A 26,677-nucleotide genomic window follows, 5' to 3' on the forward strand; every position below is an offset into this window, starting at 1 on the left:
AGAAGGGGGCAACAGGATGAGATGATTGGATGGCATCATCGACTCAGTGGACATGAGTTTGAGCAAACTCCAGGAAATAGTGAAGGACAGGGAAGCCTGGCCTGTTGCAGTCCATGGGGTCACAAATAGTCGGACAAGACTTAGCAACTGAACAACAAGTTGTAATGATGGTTCCAGCTTAACTGCAAGAGAAGCTGAGAAATGCAGTCTAACTGTGTGACCAGAAGCAAAACTGTTTGCTGGACAATTGATGGTCAGTGTTACATGAACAGGCATGTTGGTGTCAGAAATATAACATGAAACTTAAGGACTCAGATAAAAATCCAAAGCTATCATTGGTGCCTTTAAAATTTTTTTTAGCTGTGCTGGGCCTTTGTTGCTGCATGTGGGCATTCTCTCGTTGCAGCAAGCAGGGACTACTCTCTAGTTGTGGTGCATGGGCTTCTCACGACAGAAGCTTCTCTTACTGTGGAGCATACAGGCTCAGTAGTTGTGAACGGGCTTAGTTGCCCCACGGCACGTGGGATCTTCCTGGACCTGTGTCACCTGCATAGGCAGGTGGATTCTCAACCGCTAGACCACCAGGGAAGTCTTTCTATGAAAAATTGTTTAGGATGTTTATCCATGAATCCCCTTGGCCAGAGAGATGCCATGCGGTTTTCTTCGATGAAAGAATCACAAGGTACAGAGGCATATCTTCACTCTCATCATCCATTGTCTCTTCGATTGGCCATTGATTGGCAGACACCTTTGCAGAGTTCCTGAGCTCCCAGGCTTAAGGCAATATTAGTCTTGAGTGTGAAGTTATATATCTCTGAAGCCAAGATTCCCAGAGGCTTGTCGTGTAATTAAAACATTTCCAAAATAACCATCATGTTATATTCATAGTAATAAGTAAGGCTGTACCAGAGGCTATAGAGATGTGGGGAAAAAATAGAGGTCATTCTCCTTTAAATAAAATGTAGCAGATTTTCTACTAAAAATGAAATTTTTTTGAAATAATAGGTAAGCTCTCCTTGTTATTCATAAACATCTTATTTATGCATCTTCACTGTTGTGATAAATTAGCTGGGTTTGTTTTATATTTCCCTACAGTTTACTTTAAATAATCCTTCACAGTCGTTCACCACAAGACCACATAAGGTTCTTTTTTTAATACCCAGAATGCTGAAATAGCATTTTGAGCACAGACTGTAATGCATAACAAGTGTATTATTTCTTCTTAGGAATGCCATGCAAAAACTTGTTCTTCTCATATTGTCTGTTTTCAGTTTTATTCTTTAAAGTCACTCTGTATTTTAAAAGGTAACAGTCTTTGGCCTTACAACCACAAATTGCCGCAACTTTCCTTTCCCTAACTCCCCATCAGCCACAGTCTAGCATAACGAGACCCTGAATTTCACAGCCATACAGTACCGACCCTTTAAACAAGAATGTAAATGTAGAACATGGTTCACACTTTCTTTTGTATAACCATCTCCTTAGTTCTTTCACCACCTGAACTGAACCTATTCCACCTTCCTGCTCATTCCACCCACCTGCCTCACCCAGGCCTTGAGTGCTGATGTCAGTGACAGTGTGACTTTTAAAATTTCAAAGTCAGAAAACTGGTTTCCAAATTTAACATACCATCAATCATCCCAAATGCATCCAATCCACCATGAATATCGCTACATATTTGCCCAACTACAGACGATTAGCATACATGATACACCTGTTAATGAGACATATTTGACCTATTTGAAACTCACTTTAGGTGTTTCTTGTGTTGCAGACCTGGTTGATCCTGAGGAGCATGACAAATATAAAACTGCTTACTCATCTTTTCAATGATATATTGTGAAGTTGGAGAGAATTTTATGAAATTATTCATTCAAAAGAATTTTGAGTACCAATTCAGTGGATACAATGAGATGACGAGAATGAAGACCTGACTTGGTGAAGTTCATGGCCAAGTGGTAAGAGATGATCACATTAGGACTAGAAATAGGGTGTGGTAAATCTAGGAGCATAGGTCCAGAACACCATACACTTCCACCTTTCTCTGCTATCCCCTCCTGCACCAATGGTATTCCACTTTGGATTCATTTTGATATTTGGCAAATCTAATACAGTTATGTAAAGTTTAAAAATAAAATTAAATTAAAAAAAAAAAAAAAAAATAAATTTTGAAAACACTACTCAACCTGTATTACATATTTGAATGTATTTATTCATTCCTCACCCTTCCAGAATGAAATAGTAGCTCCTTTGTACTAACAGTAACCTTTCTGTGTTTTCTACCTTATGAGTATTATCATTTTATATCATAATCATTTGTTTATGTATTTTTCTTTCCTATGTGAGTCCTTAAGTCTGGGATCTTTTTTTTTTTAAACTCAATTTTATCTCACTGGTATCTAGTATAGTACCTAGAAAATAGCATATTTAAATATGAAGTTTTTTGAAATGAATAAATTCTTTTAGGAAACACCAGGACATATTTATAGATGAAATTATCTTCAGGAAGGAAAGAGAGAGAAATGTACCCAAGGCATAAGAACAGTGTGTTCAGAGGCACAAAGACATGGGAAACAAGACTGGGGCAGGGTTAGGGACAAGAACTCAATGTTTCAGTACTTCCGAAACATGTGGTAGGGGATGAAAAGAAGCTGTGGGAGTGTAGAAAATGAGATTGCTGAGGAAAACCAAGAAGAAAATAAAGATTTTCATAAAGCAACATTCTGAGAAAAATATAATTCAAAGTACTGGTCCCTAAATTTTTTAAGAAACAGTGAAAATAAACACATAGGTTATACTTCCCTGGTGGCTCAGTGGTAAAGAATCTGCCTCTCAATGCAGGAGATGTGGGTTTGATCCCTGGGTGGGGAAGATCTCCTGGGGGAGGAAATGGCAATCCACTCCAGTATTCTTGTTCAGAGAATCCCATGGACAGAGGAGCCTGGTGGTTGCAGTCCATGGGGTCGCAAAGAGGTAGACATGACTGAGCGACTGAGCAACGCACATGCGCAAATGCTACTACTATTAATAAAAAACAAAAACAAAACCTTTTTGGTTTCACTCTCGCCTCACTGATCACTCAGAGTCATGGAAAGTCATGATGTCACCTTTGGTTTCAGGGTAAATCTAGTGAACTAGTTTAATATACTCCGTTAAAGGAGAAGAGGTCAGACAGAAATCAAGACATCAGTTGCATCCAGGCAGTCATTCAGGATAGAATCCTTCAGTCAATAATTTTTAGAGCCTCAATCATCTTTGGCTTTAGACCTATTATATTGCTGTGTTCCTATGATTCTTTTGGTTTCCCTTAGAGGAAGCTCCTTGGCTCAGGTGCCATGCATTTCCTTAGGTATGTTTTCACATTGTCCACCAGTCATCAGTTAATATATATTTACTTGGTGTTAAGTTGTCATCATTTAATAAATATTTCCTGAAGATACAAGTAAAGTGCATCTGAACTAAAAGAAAGGAGACAGATCACACATATTTAATCATTTTTTTCAGAAGGTATGGCTGGTATGAAAGCAGAATGACACTAAAATCAGAAATTTGAGTGCTTTCCATTTAAGCCTCACTTCCCTTCACCTCCTGCTATGTATCTATTTTTTTTCATAATTTTATGTAAACTTTTCCTGAGACCAGTAATTGTTTATCCCTGTACTATATCTTAGACTGAGATCTTTTATAAGCTAGAAATTTTCTCTGAGGCAAGAATAGTTTTTCAAAAATTAAACAGAATATCATTCCATTCAGGGGTTCCTGGGTATCGAAAACATGGAATGTTCTTTGCTGAGACTTTTATGTTTTCTTCCAAAAGTTTCTTTCATTATAGAACTCATTATTTTAGAGGTTTTCAAGCAAATTCATTGGGGGTCATGAGACTAGGAAAGAATGCAAGCCAGGTTTCTCATTATGATGTCTAAATTTTTGTAGAGAGAATTAGTCTCTATACATTACAGAACCACGCAGTAAATTTACGAATTCAATGAAAAATAATTCAAAACAATGAGTGTATTCATTCAGCAAATCTTTGAATGCCAACTTAATGTTGTAAATATACACATGGTTTGTATTAAATAAATATTTAGTGATTGTGGTTGAGAAATAGGGAAAGTGGCAGAGAAATCTAGTGGATTTTCCTATAAGAACAGAAAATAATAGATGGGAAAAGGAGAAAGGAAAATGGTTTTGTTTGTGCTGGACTTTGAGTGGTTCTGAATTATAGGACTTTATATGGAACCCTGAGAAAACCTTGAGAAAAAAGACTGACATAGTTAAGTAAAGGAAGAAATGATCTTTATTCACCCAATTTAGGCTGAAATAAGTGGGAAGAGGGTTTAAATTATGAATTTTGCAGCAACAAAACTGACTGAGGCAGTTTCTTAAAGCCCCAGAGAAATTATTGTGGTTTTCATCTTCAGGTCGACATTGGCTTTGAATACCAGCCTTAAAGTTTGAAGTTTCCTCTCTGTACTCCTGTTCCTGCCTCTAGCCATCCAATGTTGGAAACCTTTTCATTTCAGAGACCAATTGGGTATGTCTGCCAAGGAGAAAGTTTTTCACTAGATTCACTTCTCTATTTTCTTTCTGACGCAGAAAGTTGAAGCCAGAACTCTGGCCAATAGGAGGGCATTGACAAATCCCTACCCTGGCCAGCACATGAAATATTTATACTCAAAGAGAGCTAGACTAAGTAGTCAATAGAGTATTTTGCAGCACAGAAGCCAAACACTTTGCTAAAAGAGCGAAGCATGTTCAGAAAATTTCGTCTTTATAGACCAAAAACCAAACAAACATTTCCATAGCAAAAGATTGCTTACCATTCCTTTGGCTGGTACAGGCCATAGGCCTTCTTAAGTCAGCTTGCTTGATTGGAGTGAAGGACACTTTTTTTTTTTTAAGTTATTTATTTGCTTACTTATTTTTGCCATTATCAAAGATACCCATTTCTGGATGGAAGGGAGAGGTTTCAAATAGGCGAGAATTTCCTTCCCAGAGAATGAAGTCAGAAAGCCCTTGACCTGGATGGTGGCCTTGGGTGGGAGTTTGGAGCACAGCCTCTCGTTTCACCGCCTCGGCTTTATTTGGAATCTTGGAAAGAGGAGACAAGCTTTGATGCTGAAGATGCTCAAAGGAAAGCAAAGGACAAGAGGAAAAGCACAGCAAGTGTAGCACTGCTGACCCTGGACAAGGCTCTGCTGGTCTCCACGGCCCGGTCTCGTCCACGGCCGCTCCATCAGCAGCGAGGGGGCAGAGAGGCCTGTGCTTTCACTTGAAAGCAGAGGGTGAGCCGAGCAGACGGTTCAGAGGGTCATTAGAAAGCATCAAAGGAGGCAGCCTCATGATGGTAATAAGACGGCTGTGAGGAAATAAAGTGGGCATTGATCTGCACTATCGAGTGTGACATTTTAACCGAAGCTAAAAGCCAAGAGCAAATCTAGCCCTCTTATTCATCTGCCTGCCTGTTTTAGTAAATTGTCTTCCCCCTCCCCCTAAACCACTGGCCTCAGAGGTCACTTCATATTAGCTGGCTTGTTAATACTGAGGCAATCAATACTTAATCAACAAGTAATGGGATTTTGCAGTCATCCTGTATGATCTTTCAATAAAGCCCCGAATCCATCTCGGCCCATTCCAAGCCTGACGAAAGGTGTGTGCTTGCTGCAGACCCTGGATTTGATGGTCTGATGCTCTTCGGCTGATCTGCATCTTATTAAGACACCAGGCAGCCACCATCCTTCACCCCTTTGTTTCCTGATCCCCACTGAGCACAGCATGGCACAGAATCCAGGCATCTGAGATTTTATATGCATCAGTAAGAAAATTCAGATTTCTTTACTGCATAGGGTTCAGGAGTCTTTGGTAGCATTATGCAGTTAAAAAACTGAATGCATAAAGGAGTGGATAGAGGAGGGAAGCAATAAACAGGGGAATTTTTTTAAAAAGGAAAAATGGCTGATTTAATATGTGAAATTAGGCCAGGGAGCTGGAATCCCTACATGTCCCAATTATTGAACTTTGGGCTGCCTGAGTTCTTCTCAGAATGGACTCAATGAATGATGAGGGGAAGGGACATACGGCATGTCATTGGCTCTGGATAACCAAGGGGGTTCCAAAAGAGTCACCTGCATCCCAATGTACAGAGAGAAATTGGTTTTGTGACGTGGGACTTAGTTTTAAATACTCCCTTGGTACCCTGATGAATAGTGCTCTGTCTACCCGTAATACTGCAATAACTTTTTGTAGATGTTAAAAAAGGTCTCACAATAAGAGAGAAGAAGCCTCCCAAAAAAGGCCTTGCTGCAGTCCTCACAGAAACCCTCAAAGCAAGTTTCCTTTGGTAAATTATCCACTTGCCATTGTCTCACCTTTAGACTTTTAGAAAGCGGATCTTGACAGTATATGACTCAGAGTCAATTCATGCTAATAAAGGTCAGTGAGTGTTGAATAAAACTAGAATGCTGATTTATTAATATAACTTTCAAGCAAACAACCTATCAGGCAAATGGGGCAGACACACGGTCTCACCAGCATAGCCTCTCCTATCAGAAAAGAAGCTGCATTATTAGACAATTGATTGGCAATCACAGAATTAGATGAAAAGGAATTAGGAGATGATATAATGGCACCCACTCCAGTAAGCTTGCTTAGAGAATTCCAAGCACAGAGGAGCCTTGGCAGGCTACAGTCCATAGGGTTGCAAATAGTTGGACATGACTAAGTGACTACCACTTTCACATCCACTTTTCATAAACGTTTAATACAACACTACACTGTGTTTTCATAAACACTAATACAGCATCTAGCACTGTGGCCCCTGCAACTGCACCATCAGCTATGCCTGCTCTTCGGCATTTATGATCAAACTTACTGTGTCTGTGAATGCCCCACCTGTTATACACATTATTTCATGACAACCTAATAAATAGATATTATTAATATTTGCACTGTAGAGATGAATAGAATGAAACTTAGAAAGCCTTCAAGTTGTCTGCCTAAGGTCATACCGGTCACACATAGGAGAGCAGAGACCTGAGTCCACACAAGCTACCCCTGGAACTGTGGTAAAACCCACTAAGCCATATTGCCTTCGCTCTAGTCTTCACCAGCTACAGGACTTTGAACATGGCTCTTAAAATCTTTATGTCTTCAGTTCTCTAACCATGAAAATGGGAATAATCACCAGGCCTATCTTCTTGGATTGACAATTAAATGAATGATGCAATTAAAGCCCTTAACCTAGAGTTTGGTTTACAGTAAACATTCACTAATATTGGTTATATTATGATGTCATTGTAGCATTATTATACTGTGTAGGTTTGCTCTATTGTTTTCCTTCTTCCACTCTGCTTGTGTGGACTCTGCCAACATTTCCCATTGGAACTCTTCTTTGTTTTCGGCAAAGGCTGATCACCCACTCCCCCACATGGAGCAGATTTCCTTTAGCTTTGTTTGTGACCTCAGTCACGAAATAGCACATTCTGGACACATAGAAGTTATTGCATCCTTTTTGGTTAATATCTTATTTCCTGGAGGTAAAACCAATTTCCAGGTACTCTAATGGAAGCTGTGAGTAGCAGGGTGCTTAGCTAAGAAATTTTATGGTTTTCCCTTTGTCTTGCCTGGAGCTGCTATGAGGCAGCACAACATCAAAAATCTATTTTCAGGAAAGTCACTAGATTTGCATTAAAAATAATTTTGAGAATCCTAGCAGCTAGGGTAAAAAGAGAAATTAAAGTATACTGTTTGCTTTATCTGACTCAATTTAACAGTTTTCAAGACAGAGGGAAAATATTGCTTAATACTATACTTTTCTTTTAATAGTTCATTCCATTTAAATAATATCTTTCCTAATGAAAGAAACAATACAGGTTCACCTTTTAAAATTCAAAATTTACAGAAAGCTCCAAACTAAAAAGACAAGGTTTGATGTAATATATCTCCTCAGTTAATCTTGACTTTAGCCATTTGTACTTTCCATCATCCACTTGGTTAGACTGAACTTCCTTAAGTATTGTGTTTATCAGGTCACACAACTACTAAATAACTTTCAATAGCTATCCTATCATCACTCCATGAAGCTCAAACCCTTTCTTTTTGTAGCCCACTGCTGCCCCACCCCTACTTTTCCAGCATGCTTTCTACAGCTCCCCAGAGCAAACTTTTGTATAAGTAAAAGTTGTGCTTACCTACTTTGGTACCTGTCTTCCAGGTGATATTAAGAAATGTCACTCTGCCCCTTACTAAACCATACCTAACTTTAAGGTCCTTCCTTCATGAAATGAGTCCTGAATCTTTAGTCATTTTGCTTGTACTCTTCTCTGAACTTCTTTAGCACTTACACTCTAGACTGCATAATTGGCCTAATTATATTGTCTCATATTTTCTACTGTTTCCTGCAAATGCATCTTGTCTCCCCAATTAGATCACAATTTTCTTTTGGAAGGACCTAATCTTGGCAATGGCACCCCACTCCAGTACTCTTGCCTGGAAAATCCCATGGATGGAGGAGCCTGGTAGGCTGTAGTCCATGGGGTTGCTAAGAGTCGGACACGACTGAGCAACTTCACTTTCACTTTTCACTTTCATGCATTGGAGGAGGAAATGGCAACCCACTCCAGTGTTCTTGCCTGGAGAATCCCAGGGATGGCGGAGCCTGGAGGGCTGCTGTCTATGGAGTTGCACAGAGTCGGACACAACTGAAGTGACTTAGCAGTAGCAGTAGCAATCTTAGATTATCAAGTTTGTATGAAAGCATTAAGTGCAGGGTAGGATTTCACTATTACTTGTTGATTTAAAAGATTGTGCTTAGACAATTTTTTTATGGTAATAATATGAAAACATTATTATTGTTATTATTATTAAATATCATAATAATACACCTTTTATAATTAAAATATGTACGTGCATGAATGCTAAGTTGCTTCAGTCATTTCTGACTTTTTGCAACCCTATGGACTGTAGCCCGCCAAGCTCCACTGTCTATGGGACTCTCCAGGCAAGAATACTGGAATGAGTTTCCATGCCCTCTTCCAGGGGATCTTCCTAACCCAGGGATAAAACCCACATCTCTTATGTCTCCTACATTGGTAGCTGGGTTCTTTACCTTTAGTGCAACCAAGGAAGCCCATAATACATATGCATGTGACTGCAGCCATGAAATTAAAAGGCGCTTACTCCTTGGAAGGAAGGTTATGACCAACCTAGATAGCATATTCAAAAGCAGAGACATTACTTTGCCAACAAAGGTTCATCTAGTCAAGGCTATGGTTTTTCCTGTGGTCATGTATGGATGTGAGAGTTGGACTGTGAAGAAGGCTGAGTGCTAAAGAATTGATGCCTTTGAACTGTGGTGTTGGAGAAGACTCTTGAGAGTCCCTTGGACTGCAAGGAGATCCAACCAGTCCATTCTGAAGATCAGCCCTGGGATTTCTTTGGAAGGAATGATGCTAAAGCTGAAACTCCAGTACTTTGGCCATCTCATGCGAAGAGTTGACTCATTGGAAAAGACTCTGATGCTGGGAGGGATTGAGGGCAAGAGGAGAAAGGGACGACAGAGGATGAGATGGCTGGATGGCATCACTGACTCAATGGATATGAGTCTGAGTGAACTCTGGGAGTTGGTGATGGACAGGGAGGCCTGGTGTGCTGCGATTCATGGGGTCGCAAAGAGTCGGACACTACTGAGCGACTGATCTGATCTCTGATATATATAATCATAGCTGCTAAGCTGCTAAGTCTTTTCAGTTGTGTCCGGCTCTGTGTGACCCCATAAGACGGCAGCCCACCAGGCTCCCCCATCCCTGGGATTCTCCAGGCAAGAACACTGGAGTGGGTTGCCATTTCCTTCTCCAATGCATGAAAGTGAAAAGTGAAAGTGAAGTTGCTCAGTTGTGTCCGACTCTTACCAACCCCATGGACTGCAGCCCACCAGGCTCCTCCATTCACGGCATTTTCCAGGCAAGAGTACTGGAGTGGGGTGCCATTTCCTTCTCCATATATAATCATAATAATTGATAAATTATTTACCAATCCACCTACCTACATACATTTTGTATTCATTCTTCAAAAAGTGATGTAGGCTCACCATTTTTGCCTTCACTTTAGAGCTCAGAAATCTGAGTTTCTAAAAGCTTAAGCAATTTGACCAAGTTTGCAGAACTGGGAAATGGTGGACTTGCGATTTGAGAGCATATATACCTGATTCTTATTTACATGAATAATATCATATGAACCATTCTTGAAAATGTTTTCTTTTAAAAATGTTTTTGATCTGTAAATTGCCTCCTGATCTCCAGCTTTGAAACTGACCAAAAGAACTTTCTTTGAATGACAGAAATTCTATCTTTACTTTCATTACACACAATGTTATTGCCCCAGTCGACTTGGGCTCTCTTCCCTCCAGCCAATAGCATATGTCTTCACCTGAACAACTCTTCCTAAAACTCAAAAGAATATTTTTCTCTTTCTATTTTCCAGTCTTTCTTTCATTTTATAGAACTGAATATCTAGGTCAAATCCTTAGAAAACTCTTCAGAAGGAACTCTTCTTGTACTATCACTCACTCTTGCACTGTGACTCACTCTTCTTTTGGGAAGCAGAAGGATCCACAGGATAACAGATCCCTGAAATTCCTAGAGGGACCTCTCAAAAAGGCAGCAGCTGTTTTGGCTCTACTATTCTCATTCAGAATTGCCAAATGTATGTGTGTGTATCTTTTGGGAAAGAGATTCTGGTAAAGAGTTGTCTGGGTTCTATTGAAATATCTCTTTTAAAAATTAATAAACCTTATTCTTACAGCAGTTTTATATTCATACCAAAACTGAGAGGAGGGTACACAGAGTTCCCATGTACACCCCACCAGCACATATACACAGCCTCCCCTATTATTGGGACTTCCAGGGTGGAGCTAGTGGTAAAGAACCTGCCTGACCGTGCAGTAGATGCAGGAGATGTGGGTTCGATCCCTGGGTCAGAAAGATCTCCTGGAGGAGGGCATGGCAATCCACTCCAGTATTCTTGCCTGGAGAATCTCACGGACAGGGGAGCCTGGCAGGCAACTGTCCATAGGGTCGCAAAGAGTCAGACATGACTGGAGTGATTTAGCACACCCCCATCATCAGTGTTTCACACCAAAAAAAGCTGCATCTCTGGGCTAGATATTCCTCATTCCAAACCCCCATCCCCACACTCGAAGCCTACCTTGATCCACTGTCCACCTCTCTCCATTCTGCTCTGGGCAGGAAAATGAGATATATGAGCTGTTTCCCCATACTCCTTACCCTCAGGCTTACAGTTGCTTCTGGCTAGTGGAGAGGACCAGCAGATCTAAAGGCAAAATGAGAGTAGGGTGGGTATTTTTTCCTTCAGCCCCGATTCTGCGGGGTCCCAGTACTGGAGACACAGCTCCTGTTAGACAGCCTTCTCCCCGGCTGTGGCCAGCCTCTCTGGGTTCCATCACCATTTCCCCTCCTTGTCCATTCAGGCTTAGGAGTGGTGATTAATCCCAACCATTGCCGGCCCCAAAGTACTACACAAACCTTTAGATTATCCCTATCCTTGCTTTTTTAATTTTCCCTTTATTAAACTCTCCTTAATTACCCCCACTTTAGTGAGCTTTCACTTTATCTAATACTATGTATAATATCAAAATAATGAGAAGGAACACGTGCCTAAAGACTCTTAAAATCTAAATAAAACCTTAAAATTTGGACAGCTTCCTGAATGAAAAAAAAAGTTGTAGTCTATTTTTGATTTACCTTCTAACTTGAGAGAACTCTTTTAAGTGAGCTCTAAGTAGGCTGTATGTTTATATTTTGAAAGGGGATGGTGGTAAACTTAGAAATTAGGATGAACATCATATGTGAAAATAAATGATGCTGTGAATGGCATACTTCTCAAGTGATTATGATAAAGTCCCAACTCTTAATTTGGATAAATTGCTAACAACCCAGCTTAGCACACCCATTTGCAGTAATCATTATTTTGCTGACTTGGCTCTATGTCTGGCTTGCATTTCAATAGTGAATGCAAAGCCTATAAGCATTTTAGGGCTTTCTTGCTAAACATCTCCCTTTTCCCAAGGAACCCAACCCAGAATCAGAATATCCCAATGCCTGCGTTGTGTTTCTAGTTGAACATTTAGGACTTTCAAAGTATGGTTTAACTCTTAAATGCTATCAAGGGTCTCTTTAATCAGTTGCTGAAGCTGGCTATAAAACTCAAAAGACTTCATTTTGAAAGTAAAACCATTAGCCAACTACCTTCTTGACATAATGAATCATATTCAGATGGAGCACTTAACCCCAGCCTGCACTCACTCCTTGCTTTGTCACCATGCGCATAAGGCAAGAATGTGAACAAGTGTGTGCATCAGATGAATCTAGTCAACCGATACCTGAATGCCCTGAATGTTTTTCTAATAATCAGGCAAATTAGCAAGCTGCATTATAATGTTTTTTTTTCCTCCATTAGCCACTCTTGTGAGTTAGGAAATTTTACCAGCCATCAGCCACTACTTAGGTCTATTACTTACCAACCAGCTTCATTGTTTTTGAACAAGTCACTTAACCTCTCAGAGCTTCTGTTTCCTTATCTATAAAGTGAAATAAATGTTAAAATTATTTTCCTCACCAAAAATGGTCAAGCCAGACCCCTTCAAATGTTTGTGGGCTCCGTTTCTCCATTTTGATATTATTTCAGTACTTTTTAGATGAGGGTTTGGGGTTTACCAGAGCATCTATTTCCCACATGCAGGCTTCTTAGATGGAGCTAGTGATAAGAAACCCACCTACCAACGCAGGAGATGTAAAGACAGAGGTTCAGTCCCTGGATTGGGAAGATCCCCTGGAGAAAGGTATGGCAACCCACTCCAATTTTCTTGCCTGGAGAATCCCATGGACAGAGGAGCCTGGTGAACTACAGTCCATAAAATCACAGAGTCAGACACACCTGAAACGACTTAGTGTGCACGCACACATATTTACACGCCTGGACATCTCCCAGTGGTTGGAAGAAAAGAGTTATGTATTCCAAACATAGATACTCAGTTCCCAAAACACAACAATACCCACCTTTGCGCTCCAGAAACCAAACTCATCTGCTGGCTTAATATCAACTTGACCTTCCGAGTCCATATCCATGTTCCAGGCCAGCTTTGACTTTATTTTCAGCTGAGTTGTCTATTTTTCTTTGATGTGACAGTTTATAAAGCAAACTTGAAGGGACTCTGAAATTGGTCTGGGCAGTGTTGTTTCAGCAGGGGCCTTGAACTTCAATGGAAGAAGGCCAATCATACATTCTGCATGTATTTCACCAAAGATGACAGTCCGTAGCTAATGCCTCAGAGCCTGCATTCCAGAGACACCTTTTAACTGAGTGCAGCTCAGCTGGAGAGAAGGGCAAGGAGAGGGAAATGAACATCTGGCAAGGCCAAGAGCGTTATGAGTTGTATCCAATACCAGGCATGTCCTGATTAAATATTTCATGCTTTCCCCAGCCAGACATAACCTAACTATCAGCTGTTCTCTGCAGCAGGGATAAATTCACCTTTATGGCAGGACATATTAGCATGGGGTTATAGTAGCAAGTTTAAGAAGCTTCATGAAAAGTTTGTTTTTATCTGTTTATGTGATCTACCTCCCCTTTCCTCAGCCCTCCCTCTCCTCTTTTCCTTTCTCTCTCTCTTCCTCACTGTCTCAACCCATCCCTATCTTACACTGACAGATAGATTTCATCCATAAGGATCAGGCTGAAAATATTTTCTCTCCTTCCAACTCCCAATGTCCACTCTAGCCACAGGATGAAGGTAGCTCCAAGTTGGTTCCTTGATCTGGGACCTTCCAGCATTGGCCTGTGTGTCTGCAACTTTGGCATTTATTTATTTTTTGTCCCTTCTGGAGACTTCTTAACTTTGCTGCTAGGTGAATAGACTTCATGGTTGCTGTGTCTTTTGGGTGGATTGCTCATTTTTAATGTATGGTCTTCTGAAACCTATTAGAGCTTTTTTCCCTTAAATTTTATTTTGTCAGATTGTATTGCTACGGCCTTCATTTTGGTTACTTTTTACCCTGTTTGCCTTTTCTTTCTCCCCTCTGTCTTTAACTTTTCATTGTGACTGATTTGGAAGATCTCTGTCAAGTAACATACAGCTTCATCCATTTAACCCACTTTAAGAATCTATCTCTCAATGTAGAATTTATGTACTTACTGTGTGTTTGCACATACTGTTTGCTTTTAGTGTGATTACTGTATGTTTTGGGTTATTTATACCATCAAATATTGTCCTTGCTATTTATCATCCTTTTCTTATTCACTTCAATCTTCTTTCAAAGTAAAGAAGTCCTTTCCATTCCTCTCCAATCTTTATCATGTACTCTTTTATCCTATGATGATTTGGAATATATGCATTGCATTTCATTTAATGAGTGTCATTAATTTTTAAACATACTTTCATGACTATAATTTTAAAAATACATCTACATCAAGTCAATTTAAAAAATTTTTGTCCTAAATACTGAAATAATTTTAGCACAATTTAGCTACCTATTAAACATCCCACTTGTCTTGGTTTTATTATCTAGAGTCATAATTTTACTTACACTAACCTAAAAATGAGAGTTTAAGAAAGTAATCAATATGTGTGTGTGTGTGTGTGTGTGTGCGCGCACACACTTAGTCACTCAGTTGTGTCCAACTCTTTGCAACCCCATGGACTGTAGCCCACCAGGCTTCTCTGTCTATGGAATTCTCCAGACAAAAATACTGCAATGGGTTGCCATTCCCTTCTCTGGAGGATCTTCCCAACCCAGGGATAGAACCCAGGTCTCTTGCATTGCAGGCAGATTCTTTACTGTCTGAGCCACCAGAGACACCCACAGCAATCAATATAGACTTAAATTATCCTGTTACTTCAATTAATCTTTGTAATTTTCACAGTTTATTTTCCCCTAAAACCTTTCTTATATTATATTTTAGATTTGATTTTATTTTTCCACAAGCATATGTTTAACTGCTCTTTTAATAAAGGTCTATGTGGGAAAAAGCATGCCTACTTTCTGTACATCTAAAAATGTATTTGTGTATTTTGTTTATTTTTGAATGATAGTATAGCTAAGCATAAAATTCTCAGGTTTAACAGTTAATTTCTATGAATTCATTGAAAAATAAGAATTCACTATATTCTGGTCTCAATGGTTGCTAATAAAAACCTACTGCCAAAAATCTGCCATCTCCTCTGGGTAACATGTCTTTCTTTCTGGTAAGTTTAAGATTTGCTTATTTACTTATTTATGCATTTAAAATAGAGGATATAGGTTTAAGCATGAAATCATGGCTCCATCTTGAATGCAAACATCTTTTTAAAAATAAGGTATTCTTTTAAAATGTTAATTGTTAAAAATACAAATGAGCAGTTTTTTCTTAAATTTTTTTCTTACAAATGTTAATCAAGTTTTCCAATTTTTAAGAGATAGCCATCTACATCATACTTTTGAATGAGTTCATAGAACCAACATCTAGGCTTTAGCTACAGGTACTCACTGAAACTTCAGGGAAATAACACAAATATTTTCCAGCTTCACTCTTATTATATTCTGGGAAATTCTTTAGAGCATGAAGAAAGAATGATGCTATATTCATCTCATATTTTTAGGAAGTGGACGGTTGGAATATTGAGTAAATAATGAAGGACTGAATGTACAAATATATGGGGAAATGAATGGTTGGTCATATGAGCAAGAAGATTGTTACAAGTTGATCCCTACCTTTCACCCATCCATCTCCCCATCACGTGTTTGGAAGCAAGGCTGCTCTTAAGATCCTTAAGGCTTCCAATCATCAACATGTCCTAGTGTAGTGCCAAAGGATAAAACTAAAGTATTTGAAGCATCCTATTTTATAAAGAGTAGCTCTATTGCTGCCTCTCAGATTTCTCTCAGGTCCTGAAATAATTTAAAGGATCATCAGATTTTAAGAATAAGTAATTTTATATTTTTTTCTGCATAGAAGAGTGAGTCCTCTCACATCTTTGTTTATATATATTAGAAAGGTGTGGGTGGGGTATGGGTGTGTTTGCACACACACATGTGCACACATCAAGCATGTTATTCAGACTAACTTCAAGAATCTCTGCATGAAGTTCATGCATGGCTGAGGCACAGGAAATCTATCACTTGCTGGCAGTCAGTAATGGCTACCAGGGTCAGTATCCTGATGAGGGACTGGTATACCATGCTCTGAAGGTGCAACATGAGATGAGTTAAAATCTTGCTTGGGTTTATTAGATCTTCAATAGAAAAGACCTTCTTTCTTGACTAGAAAATACACCCTTATATCTAGCCATGTTCTTTGTAACTAAGAAGACCAGGAAAGAGATTGTATATCATTTGAGACTCATCTCTCATACCAGAAAATAATTCGATGCTCGTCATCCACTGATGGTTGGTAGGTAAAGGCTAATACATATTTTGAAAATCATCATTAAGATAAAACAGTCAAATTTAATTTCTATCCATTAGAAATGTCTAATAAGCAGTGATAAATCTTAAATTGAGAGAACTCTAAAGAGAATATTTCACTGTGTCTCCTAGTCATGCAGGTAAAATGTTATCATTCTTTATTTCAACTAACATTATTTAATAACACTGTGTTTCAGGCATTGTGCTAGTCTCTGGAGCACAGAACACAAACCCTACTTCCTAGCAACTTAAGGTTCAACATTTTACAGATGAGGAATCTGATATGCCTCATGTGTTGAAAAGAATCTTGCCCAAACACAGATAGCCGATCTATGATGGAGGAAATATTATAACTGATGCTTCTTGCAAATAAATAGCCTATGACCTCTTTGTGCATGTGTGCTCAGTTGCTTCAGTCATGTCTGATTCTTTGCAACCCTATGGACTGTAGCCCGCCAGGCTCCTCTGTCCATGGGATTCTCCAGGCAAGAAGACTGGAGCGGGTGGCCATGCCCTCCTCCAGGGGATCTTCCTGATCCAGGATACGAACCTGTGTCTCCTGTAGTGTAGGCAGATTCTTTAATGCTGAGCCACCAGGGAAGTTTCATAACTGCTTTATGCTGCTGCTGCTGCTAAATCGCTTCAGTTGTATCCGACTCTGTGTGACCCCATAGACGGCAGCCCACAGGCTCCTCTGTCAAACCAAATAATACTTATATTAACTGACATTGGTATGAGAAAGTTTTTAAATGGAGTTTTAAGACATTAAAATAAAAGTTATCTAAATGTTCACCTTCAGTATCATTTATTGGAACAGCAATAGTTTTTAACATTGAAATAGCCCTGCTTATGTTCCAGATATGTTCTTACTTCCTTATATTTATTAAATAACTTGCTTCTCATAGCAACCTCATGTAATAGGCTTATTAAACCCATTTTATGGAGGAAAAAACCCTAAAGCACTAAGTGTATAAGTAATTTGTCCCAAATAAAAGATCTCATCGTTGGCAGAAGAGTATCTAATATCCTGGCAATTGACAACTCTGCTGCCTAGATGCATGAAGGTGATCACTGATGTTACAAAGTCAGAAAGTATTTTAAGATCATGAATGCAAAATAAAACTCTTCTTTGCTACATGCTCCCTGTTTTCAAGAATTCTTTGAGAAGTCTGTTTTAAGTTCCTACTAATTAGAAGACCTTGTTTCTTGTCTATATCTCCCCCAAAAGGTTATATTTGAGTGTAGTAGTTCCCATTTCTCTTTGGAAATGGATACCTTTTTAAACATTTAATGTTCTTACATCCCATTTCTATATTTAGTTATTCACACATTTCTTGTTGAACTTATAGATTTCTAAGTACCTTATAATACTACATGGAGAAGGCAATGGCACCCCACAACAGTACTCTTGCCTGGAAATTCCCATGGACGGAGGAGCCTGGTAGGCTACAGTCCATGGGGTCACAAAGAGTCGGACACGACTGAGTGACTTCCCTTTCAATTTTCACTTTCATGCATTGGAGAAGGAAATGACAACCCACTCCATAGTTCTTGCCTGGGGAATCCCAGGGGAAGACTGGTGGGCTGCCGTCTATGGAGTCACACAGAGTTGGACATGACTGAAGTGACTTAGCAGTATAATACTACAAAATCCTCCAGATCCTAACATTAGATTACCTCTGGATTAAAAGCATTTTAAAAACAGATATGTATTATTTGTTCTATATTTTAAAAATATCTGTGTCTTAGTATTTATTTACCCATATTATGTTTCACTGAAATGAAATTAATAACTTTCACCTTGGTTTTCCATACTTTGTAATGATTCCACCAGGAAAGGGATGGGCTCATAAATCTACAATAAAATAGAAACATTTCACCAGGGAAATATTTTATTTCCTTTTTTATCTCCCATAGTCATATCTCTCATGAAACTGAACTTCACACTTCCACCTGCCTATCCCCTGTAACTCCTGTAACAAAGAAAGGGAAGGAGAGAAAGGAAAAAAAGAAGGGAGGGTGAAAGGCATGGAGTGAGGGAGGAAGGAAGGAAGAAAGATGGAAGGAGGAAGAAAGGATAGGTGGGCAGAAGAAGGAAGAAATTCTTTTGGAGATATGGAAGTATCACATCAAGCTCTAGATTGTGCTTTTGGTCCTGAAAACTGAAATTTATAATAGCATATTCTCTCTGTGGTTGCAGTTTAAATATAGAAACATATTTTCAATTTATCAAAGAAGAATGTAGATTCTTTCTGACAATTCAGTAACACAAGCAATTAAATCCTATATAACACAGTGCCCAATACGTAGTAAGAAGTCAATATTCTCTGGCTGGTTTGCTTGGTATACTACCATTGGCAATAAGCCATTACGTGGAAGAGCTAATATTTACTCTTAGCCTATGGATATCACTGCAGCATTAGCAGCATCAGCAGCATCAAGAATCTTGGTCTTCAGTCTCTGGTTATGCTTAAGATTGGCTTTGAGACATTATCAGCTCATATATTCTATCTGAATAGTTAAACCATTGTGTATATAGAAAGAAACAGGTATATATCCTACTGAAACATGAAAGGTAACACTCAAATTTTTATTTAAAAATGATTAGCTTTATATACAAAATTTGGGCAATACATGCATCAGAAAGCAACCCCTTGTGCCTCATTATGAAGAACTCAGCAGTAAATTTCTTTGGAAAATTGAGTATGATACAAAATTAAAAGTGTGTTCTTTAGGAGAAACACAAATGTAGGGAAGGCCACTGTGGACAGAGGCTACTAGTTATCCCTCAATAAGTAGGTTCCCCTTTACTTATACTTAAAAGTTCAAATTCATTTCCATTTCTGGTCTGGCCGAATAAACTTCTACTAGCTGACCTTCTCACAGATAACAACTATAAACTATCGGCAAAACAGACAATGACTCAAAGGCACTGGAGATTGAACAAAGCAGGTGGATGCTGAAGGGAAATACATTATGAAAAGAGAATGGCAGGTTGATTTGCCAATTTTTATGGCTCTTAGAGTGAGGGCAAGCCACAGCTGCACTGAGTAAAGCACTTAAAACTCTAATAGGAAACCTACAGGCTTTCTGCCATAAAGAGACAGAGGGAAGAGTTTGAGGCAAATGCAGTAACTGAAAAGTAGGAGTCCATCTGAGAAAAGAGGGAGGCAAAGAGAATAAACTTCAATTTCTGTGCCTAAACTCTGCCCAGACCTCTGGCTCTACTCAGAACCATGCATGGGCAGAATAGAATCCAGCAAAATATTAAAGAACTGAAGTTGGATTTGACCTATAACCCAAGAGACAAAATTTTTGGTTTGAATCCCACCAACTTAATTGTCTCCAAAACAAATAAAAAAATCATCTCTCTGGAGGAATATAAGGGAGTCCAATGTCTTCATAACAAAATCCTTACAATGTTCAGAAATATTTACAAATACTTCAAAATTTTTTGACATCCAAAGATCCAGGAAAATGAGACCCCTCTTAAGATAAAAGACAATCCATGAAAACCAACTTTCTGATGGCCAGGGTGCTGGAACAGACAATGACAATTATGCACAATAAGGTAGAGAACAATATGCTTATAATTAATGAAAAGATAGAGTAGCTCAGCAGAGAGATAAAAACTTTAAAAAGAACCATATAGAAGTTGTAGAGCTAAAAAACTATGGTATATAAAATAAAAATGTAACCCATGGGCTTAATAGAAGAATGGAGACAACCAAGGAGAGCTGAATGTGCAGACAGGTCAACAGAAATTATTCAGCCTGAGAAACAAAGAGAATAAAAAATTTAAGAAGTAACCAGACTCAGGGGCAGGTAATGTAATAACAAAAGGTCAAATATATATGCAATTGAGTCCTAGGAGGAAAGAATGGGCTAGAAAAACTATTTGTAGAAATAATGGGTGAAAAGTTTCAAAGTTGGGCAAAAGACACAAACTTTCAGACTCAAAACTTTAGGGAATCCCAAACAGAATAAGTATGAAAAAAACTGTGCATAGGTACATCAAAATCAAACTATGGAAAACCAAAGATAAGTCATCTTGGACTGTGAACAAGGTTAGCATCCTTGATAAGGCAAAGTGGCACCAGTGGTAAAGATCTGCCTGCAATGAAGGAGACATAAGAGATGTGGGTTTGATCCTTGGGTCAGAAAGATCCCCTGGAGGAGGAAATAGCAACCCAGTCCAGAATTCTTGCCTAGGAAATCCCATGGACAGAGGAGACTGGCAGGCTACAGTCCCTGGGTCTGCAGAGTTGGGCACAACTGTGAGCATGCACACACACATACCACAAGGTGACGGCTGGAAGGGAACACGGAGTTTCTTAAACACAGAGCACTATTCTGGCTTCCAGAATGGGACTTGTGATGGTACGTAAGATGACCTTATGGAATTCCAGCCTCGGAATCCTGTATGGGACAGAAATGGATTTATATCTTTTTAGCTTGAAAAAAATGAAACTTTAATCTGTTGCTTTTGATCTTCTGATCATGCAGCTAAGCCTGTATCAACATCAATACAGTTTGGATCTACCTTAAAACATCTTGGATCAGTGTCAGGGCATACTACACACAGGGCAGAAAGCAAAACATAAACTCAGAAGTCTGATAAAGGAGTAATTAGATTTTTTAAAAAATTCAACTTTTAATAACCTAAGAGTTTATTAGTGGAATCAAAGTGCTCTTTGCTTTGGTATTTTTCACAAGCTTAATGTGAGTAATGCTTTGTTTAATAGCTCAGAGAAGTTTTCAATCAATCCGCTTCAAAGAGACAAAGAAATTCATAAACATTGTTCAAGAGGTCTACCAATATTTTCCATTTTCCTCCCATCCTGGTATCGTTATTAAAGCCAGTGCTCATTCACCATTTCTCATCTGTTCTCATCTAACTTCTCTCCAAGGTCTGGGATTGCCCTGCAGTTTCCTTGGGCCTCTATCTCCTTTGACTAGACAAGAAGTCTCCATTATGTCAGCATGTGCGGGATGAGGCTTGGTTCTCCGTTCTGTGTTGGTGCAGAACTGTCACTCCCTCGTGGGACAGTAAATTATCACATGTTCTTCTGCATGTCTCAGTGCACTGGCCCCATCCTCACAAAGTTTTCAACTCTGCTCCCCACTCTCTCTGGGGATGAGACAGTTCCCATTTAATGATATTGCCCTGGGGGATCAGGTACCTCTTGTGTACGTTTTCAGTACGTGTATTTTTAAGAATAGAAATGACCCAATATTTTTCTAAACATTAACAAAGATGCCTTTATGTATCTGAATCTATAGTTTGTTTACACACCATCTAATATATAGATGTCTATATAGCTCTATTTCTATGTTAGACAAAGTGTTTAGAAAAAAAAACTATTCATTTAAAGCAGGACCTTAAAGTAAAACACTTCATTAAGCTGCTTTAGTTGGCTGACTATCTATTGGTGAATGTTTCTCCAGGTTTATCATTCTTGTTAGTTGCCTCTATTAAGGATGGCCTGCCAGCTCTCACATGGCTCTCACATGGCTTCTTTGCCAGCAGCTTTCAATGCTCTAATGATCAATACTTTAGAGCTAAACACCAGGCCAATTTGGTATCCGGGTTTTCCCACTAAACAGTGCTGCCCAACCAATACCTCCTGTGAACACGTGTGTGAGGAAGCAGGCCTTTTCTCTCTGAGTCTATTTAGCACTTGATTCCAATTTAAATTAAACACAAACAAGAAGATGGAAGCCACCCAGCTTCCTTCATTCCCGTACTTGTATTGTGACCAAGCAGGGATATTTGGGCACTTTGCAAGCTGTAGCATCTTCTCTCCTGCGTTACCTCTATAATATCACTATGACCCAGTTTCTGTGGCCTCCTGAAACTCAGAGCTCCGGCTGACCTCAAAAGTCATCACATTTGTTTTAATGCACTCTACTTTTCAACCCATGCTTATTGTTTTAGTCAACAAGTAGTACTATGTTTAAAGGATCAATCACTTTTTAAAAAATGAATATAGAGTTAATGTATTTTGGACAAGTAAAGAATAGGTCTTTATCCTTATATTCTTTATCCTTCCCTATATAGCACAGGGAATTCTACTCAATACTCTGTAATGGCCTATATGGGAAAACAATCTAAAAATGAGTGGATACATGTATATGCATAACTGATTCATTTTGCTGTACACCTGAAAGTAATACAACATTGTAATCAAATATATGCCAATAAAAATTAAATAAAAAGAACGGGTCTTCATCAATAGGTGACTAATCTCATGAGATTTTTGTTCTGGAAATTTTTTAGACCATTTCGTAGAACAAGCTTGTAACCTGGTTACTGAAGATGCATGACTGAAAATTAAAAGCAGAGACTAAATTGCTAAAGAGAAATACAGAATACGCAAGAGTCTTCTGATAGGAGGCTCTGGTAAAATAAGAAGTCAATGTACAAGGTACCTGGGTTGTTCCAAATGTAGGGCAGAACCCAGTACAAAAGAATTTATCAGAAAAAAATGCTGTTCTAAAATCTAAGAGCAGAGCAAATAAGGTGGTATCAGGAAAGTACGTTAGCAGTAGCTAGGAGCGCCATTTGGATCATGTAAGAAGAAAGGTTTACAGAGGCCATACACAACTTTGTTCCTAAGACTACTTTCACCACTGAGGAGTCACCACAGTTGGGGGTTTCAGATGACCAGTGCTTAGAAATCTGATTGTTACCTGTCAGAACAAAGTCAGAGTTAATACAAGAGAGACTTGATGTCGAGTCCCAGAAAGCGGAATGGATGCTTCTTGACAACTTCTTTCCTATAGTGTGGACTTGACCAAGAACTTGGTAATAGTGAGTCTACAGTCTGAATCCAAGATGCCGCCTGGAGGAACAAGATGTCTACAAACAAGGTTTGATGGACATCTTCACAAAAATCTTGGTCAGAAGATTTCTAAAGGCCATTATATATGCACAGTAGATAGGAAGGATGAAAATTTGTTCTCATTAGCCTTATGTGAAACTTGTGATGACTTTGCTTCTGATCTTTTCTTCAAATATTTATTGTAAAGGGAAGTAGTTACTAAGTTTCTACTACTCCATGCAATGAGTGTTTTAAGAGCTGAGGGTGATACACCTATATACAGTGTTCTCCTCTAGTTAAAGGTATAAAATACATATGAAATAAAGACAATTAACCACATCACGTGTATATCCAACTCTTTGTGACCCTATGGACTGTAGCTTGCCAGGCTCCTCTGACCATGGGATTCTCCAGAACAGAATACAGGAGTGGGTTGCTGTGCCCTCCTTCAGGGGAATCTTCCTGACCCAGGGATTGAACCTGCATCTCCTGCATTACAGATGGATTCATTACACTGAGCCACCGGAGAAGCCTATTAACCACATTGTGAGATTTAAAATAAGTTTCAAATAAGATATCCAGATGAGTCCTATTAGAATTTCAAAGAAAGAACCTTTTGAGCCCAGGTGAACATGGGCAGAGACGGCTTAAGAAGTAACTTGTGTCTGAAAGGAGCAGCAGGAACTTCGAAGTTGAAGATTAGGAGAGATTTCCCTTAAAGGCAAGGATGTAACTTGTTACTGTTACAGGTTGAATTGTTCCCTGCCCCCAGTAAAATTCATTCGTTTAAGTCCTAACTCCCAGTTCCTCAGAATGTGGCTTTATTTGGAAATAAAGTTGTGAGAGATGCAATTGGTTTAGATGAAGTCATATTGGAGTAGAATGGACACCTACTCCACTATGGCTGATGTCATATTATAAAATGCGAAATTTGACTACAGACATACACCCATAGAAAAAATACCATGTAAAAATTGGAGTCAGGCTGTTACAAGACAAGGATGCAAGGAGAGAGTCCTGGAACAGATCCTTTCCTAGTGTTTTCAAAGAGAGCCTGGCCCTGCCAACATCTTCATCTCAGATGTTTAGGCTCCAGAATTGTGAGACAATAAACTTATGTTGCTTAAGCCACTCAGTTTGTGGTACAGCAGCCATAGGAAACTGATACAATGATCAGAAACCCAGAGGAAAGAAGGTACAGGGTGGATTCTGGGAAATTCTAAGTCAATAGACACTACTTTTAAAGAGATGGGAGTACCAGGCCACCTTCCTTGTCTCCTGAGAGTATGTCAAGGATGTATATTGTCACCCTGCTTATTTAACTTTTATGCAGAGTACATCATGTAACATGCCAGGCTGGGTAAATCAAAAGCTGGAATCAAGATTGCCAGGAGAAATATCAATAACCTCAGATATGCAGATAATACCACTCAAATGGCAGACAGTGAAAAGGAACTAAAGAGCCTCTTGATGAGGATGAAGGAAGAGAGTGAAAAAAAATAGGCTTAAAACTGAATATTCAAAAAGCTAAGATCATGGCCTATGGTTCCATCACTTCATGGTACATAGAAGGGGAAAATGTGGAAGCAGTGACATTTCATTTTCTTGGGCTCCAAAATCAATGCAGATGATGACTGCAGCCATGAAATTGAAAGATGCTTGCTCCTTGGAAGGAAAGCTATTACAAACCTAGACAGTGTATTAAAAAGCAGAGACATTACTTTGCCAACAAAGGTCCATATAGTGAAAGCTATGGTTTTACCAGTAGCCATGCATGGATGTGAGAGTTGGACCATAAAGAAGGCTGAGTGCAAAAGAATTTACGCTTTTAAATTATGATGCTGGAGAAGATGCTTGAGAGTCTCTTGGGCTGCAAGGAGATCAAACCAGTCAATTCTAAAAATAGTTAATGCTGAATATTCATTGGAAGGACTGATGCTTAAGCTGAAGCTCCAATACTTTGGCTACGTGAGGTGAACAGCCGACTCATTGGAAAAGACCCTGATGCTGGGAAAGACTGAAGGCAAAAGGAAAAGGGGTGGCAGAGGATGAGTTGGTTAGATAGCATCAGTGACGCAACGGACAAGAATTTGAGTGAACTCTGGGGGATAGTGGAGAACAGAGTAGCCTGGCATGCTGCAGTCCATGGGGTCATAAAGAGTTGAACACGACATAGAGACTGAACAATAACAACATAGATACTACTAACATCTAATATTTTCAGAATGCTTATCCTGTGCTTCATGTGCATTTTTCATTTGATCTTCACACCCACTCTATAAGGTAAGCTCTACTATCATCCCATTTTATGAATAGGAGACAAAATTTCAGACTGGTTAAGGATTGTCAAAGGCCACATGGCCAGAAAAGTAGAGGGCTTCCTAAGAGAGATGTTTAAAGAGATGAGGAACTGAAGTGGGACAGGGTGTTATACATCGTTCAATCTTTGTCACTGATATATTTCTCTGTACCAGACACAAATCACAGACTAGCAAAAATACCTGCTGAGGAAAATACAGCAAGCATGTTTTATATGTAGAAAAGACCAATAAAATGGTGCTGAAATTCTCTCATCTTAGCAATGAGAACTAACATCCAAAAGAAATTACAAATTTGTACCAGGGCAAATCAATAGTGTGGAGTTATCACTAGGAACCATGCCTGTGACTCTCAGCCTGGTATCTCTTCACACCATCACATACCTGTATAAACAGTAGTGACCAAGGAGGCCTCTGGGCCATGTGCCCAGTCTCCTCTGGCTTTCCTTTTAAGGGAGATCAGCAGAGTTACCACTGGCTAGAACAATCCCCTCCACACCACCAGGTCCAGATAGGAGATATGCAATCAGTGGTGCCCTACTGTGGATTTTACACCCACTCTGTGTTTGGACAGAAAGAAAAATGATACCTCTTCTCTGAATTGACACATCATTCTTTCCCAAGCATGCAAAGTGCTCTTGCCAGCCCCTCCTGGTAAATATTTACCTTGAATCATCACAGGCCTGAAACATCAGCTATCCAGAGAAAGCAGGATGGTGATTTTGGACATTTGGAATCTGGAACCTGTGATGAATAGAAATACAACCTTGTATGCTGTCAGAGGCTCTGGCCTGCCAAGGGGAAATGTACTTTATACAGCCACAAGCTTGACCTCCGAGAGCCTTAAAAGGCCTCACATACTCAAAGGTGCATTACTGGGCCTTACACTAATTCATCATGATAGCTAAAGTGGTCTGTGTAAACCACAGGAGATCTGAGTCCCCTGGGCATCCAGGAGTCAGCATTAATTGCTTGGAGTTTAGCATAGGGAACTGTAAGTGAACGTAGGGTAAAGACTATTTGCATATTGCTTGCAATAAAGCTTGGAAATGGTTCCAGATGTCCCAGCTAAAACCTT

At 39.3% G+C, this 26,677-nt stretch overlaps 2 long non-coding RNA genes across 3 annotated transcripts; both read right to left on the reverse strand.

Moving 5' to 3' along the window:
• Nucleotides 1-4,936: 4,936 nt before the first annotated feature.
• On the reverse strand, nt 4,937-12,594 carry LOC129622409 (uncharacterized). The gene is made up of 3 exons (XR_008699968.1): nt 12,536-12,594; nt 11,203-11,328; nt 4,937-5,359 (listed from the first exon to the last, which is right to left on the reverse strand). It is a non-coding gene; the product is annotated as an uncharacterized LOC129622409 (long non-coding RNA).
• A 680-nt stretch (nt 12,595-13,274) lies between these two features.
• On the reverse strand, nt 13,275-26,443 carry LOC129622411 (uncharacterized). Of its 2 annotated transcripts, none has more exons than XR_008699970.1 (4): nt 26,266-26,443; nt 20,757-20,876; nt 17,008-17,151; nt 13,275-13,388 (listed from the first exon to the last, which is right to left on the reverse strand). It is a non-coding gene; the product is annotated as an uncharacterized LOC129622411 (long non-coding RNA). The 2 variants fall into 2 exon arrangements; XR_008699969.1 differs by lacking the exon at nt 26,266-26,443 and adding an exon at nt 23,151-24,800.
• Between the last annotated feature and the right edge of the window lie 234 nt (nt 26,444-26,677).

The sequence above is a fragment of the Bubalus kerabau genome, chromosome 11, assembly GCF_029407905.1.
Source record: "Bubalus kerabau isolate K-KA32 ecotype Philippines breed swamp buffalo chromosome 11, PCC_UOA_SB_1v2, whole genome shotgun sequence".
Taxonomy (NCBI): Eukaryota; Metazoa; Chordata; class Mammalia; order Artiodactyla; family Bovidae; genus Bubalus; species Bubalus kerabau.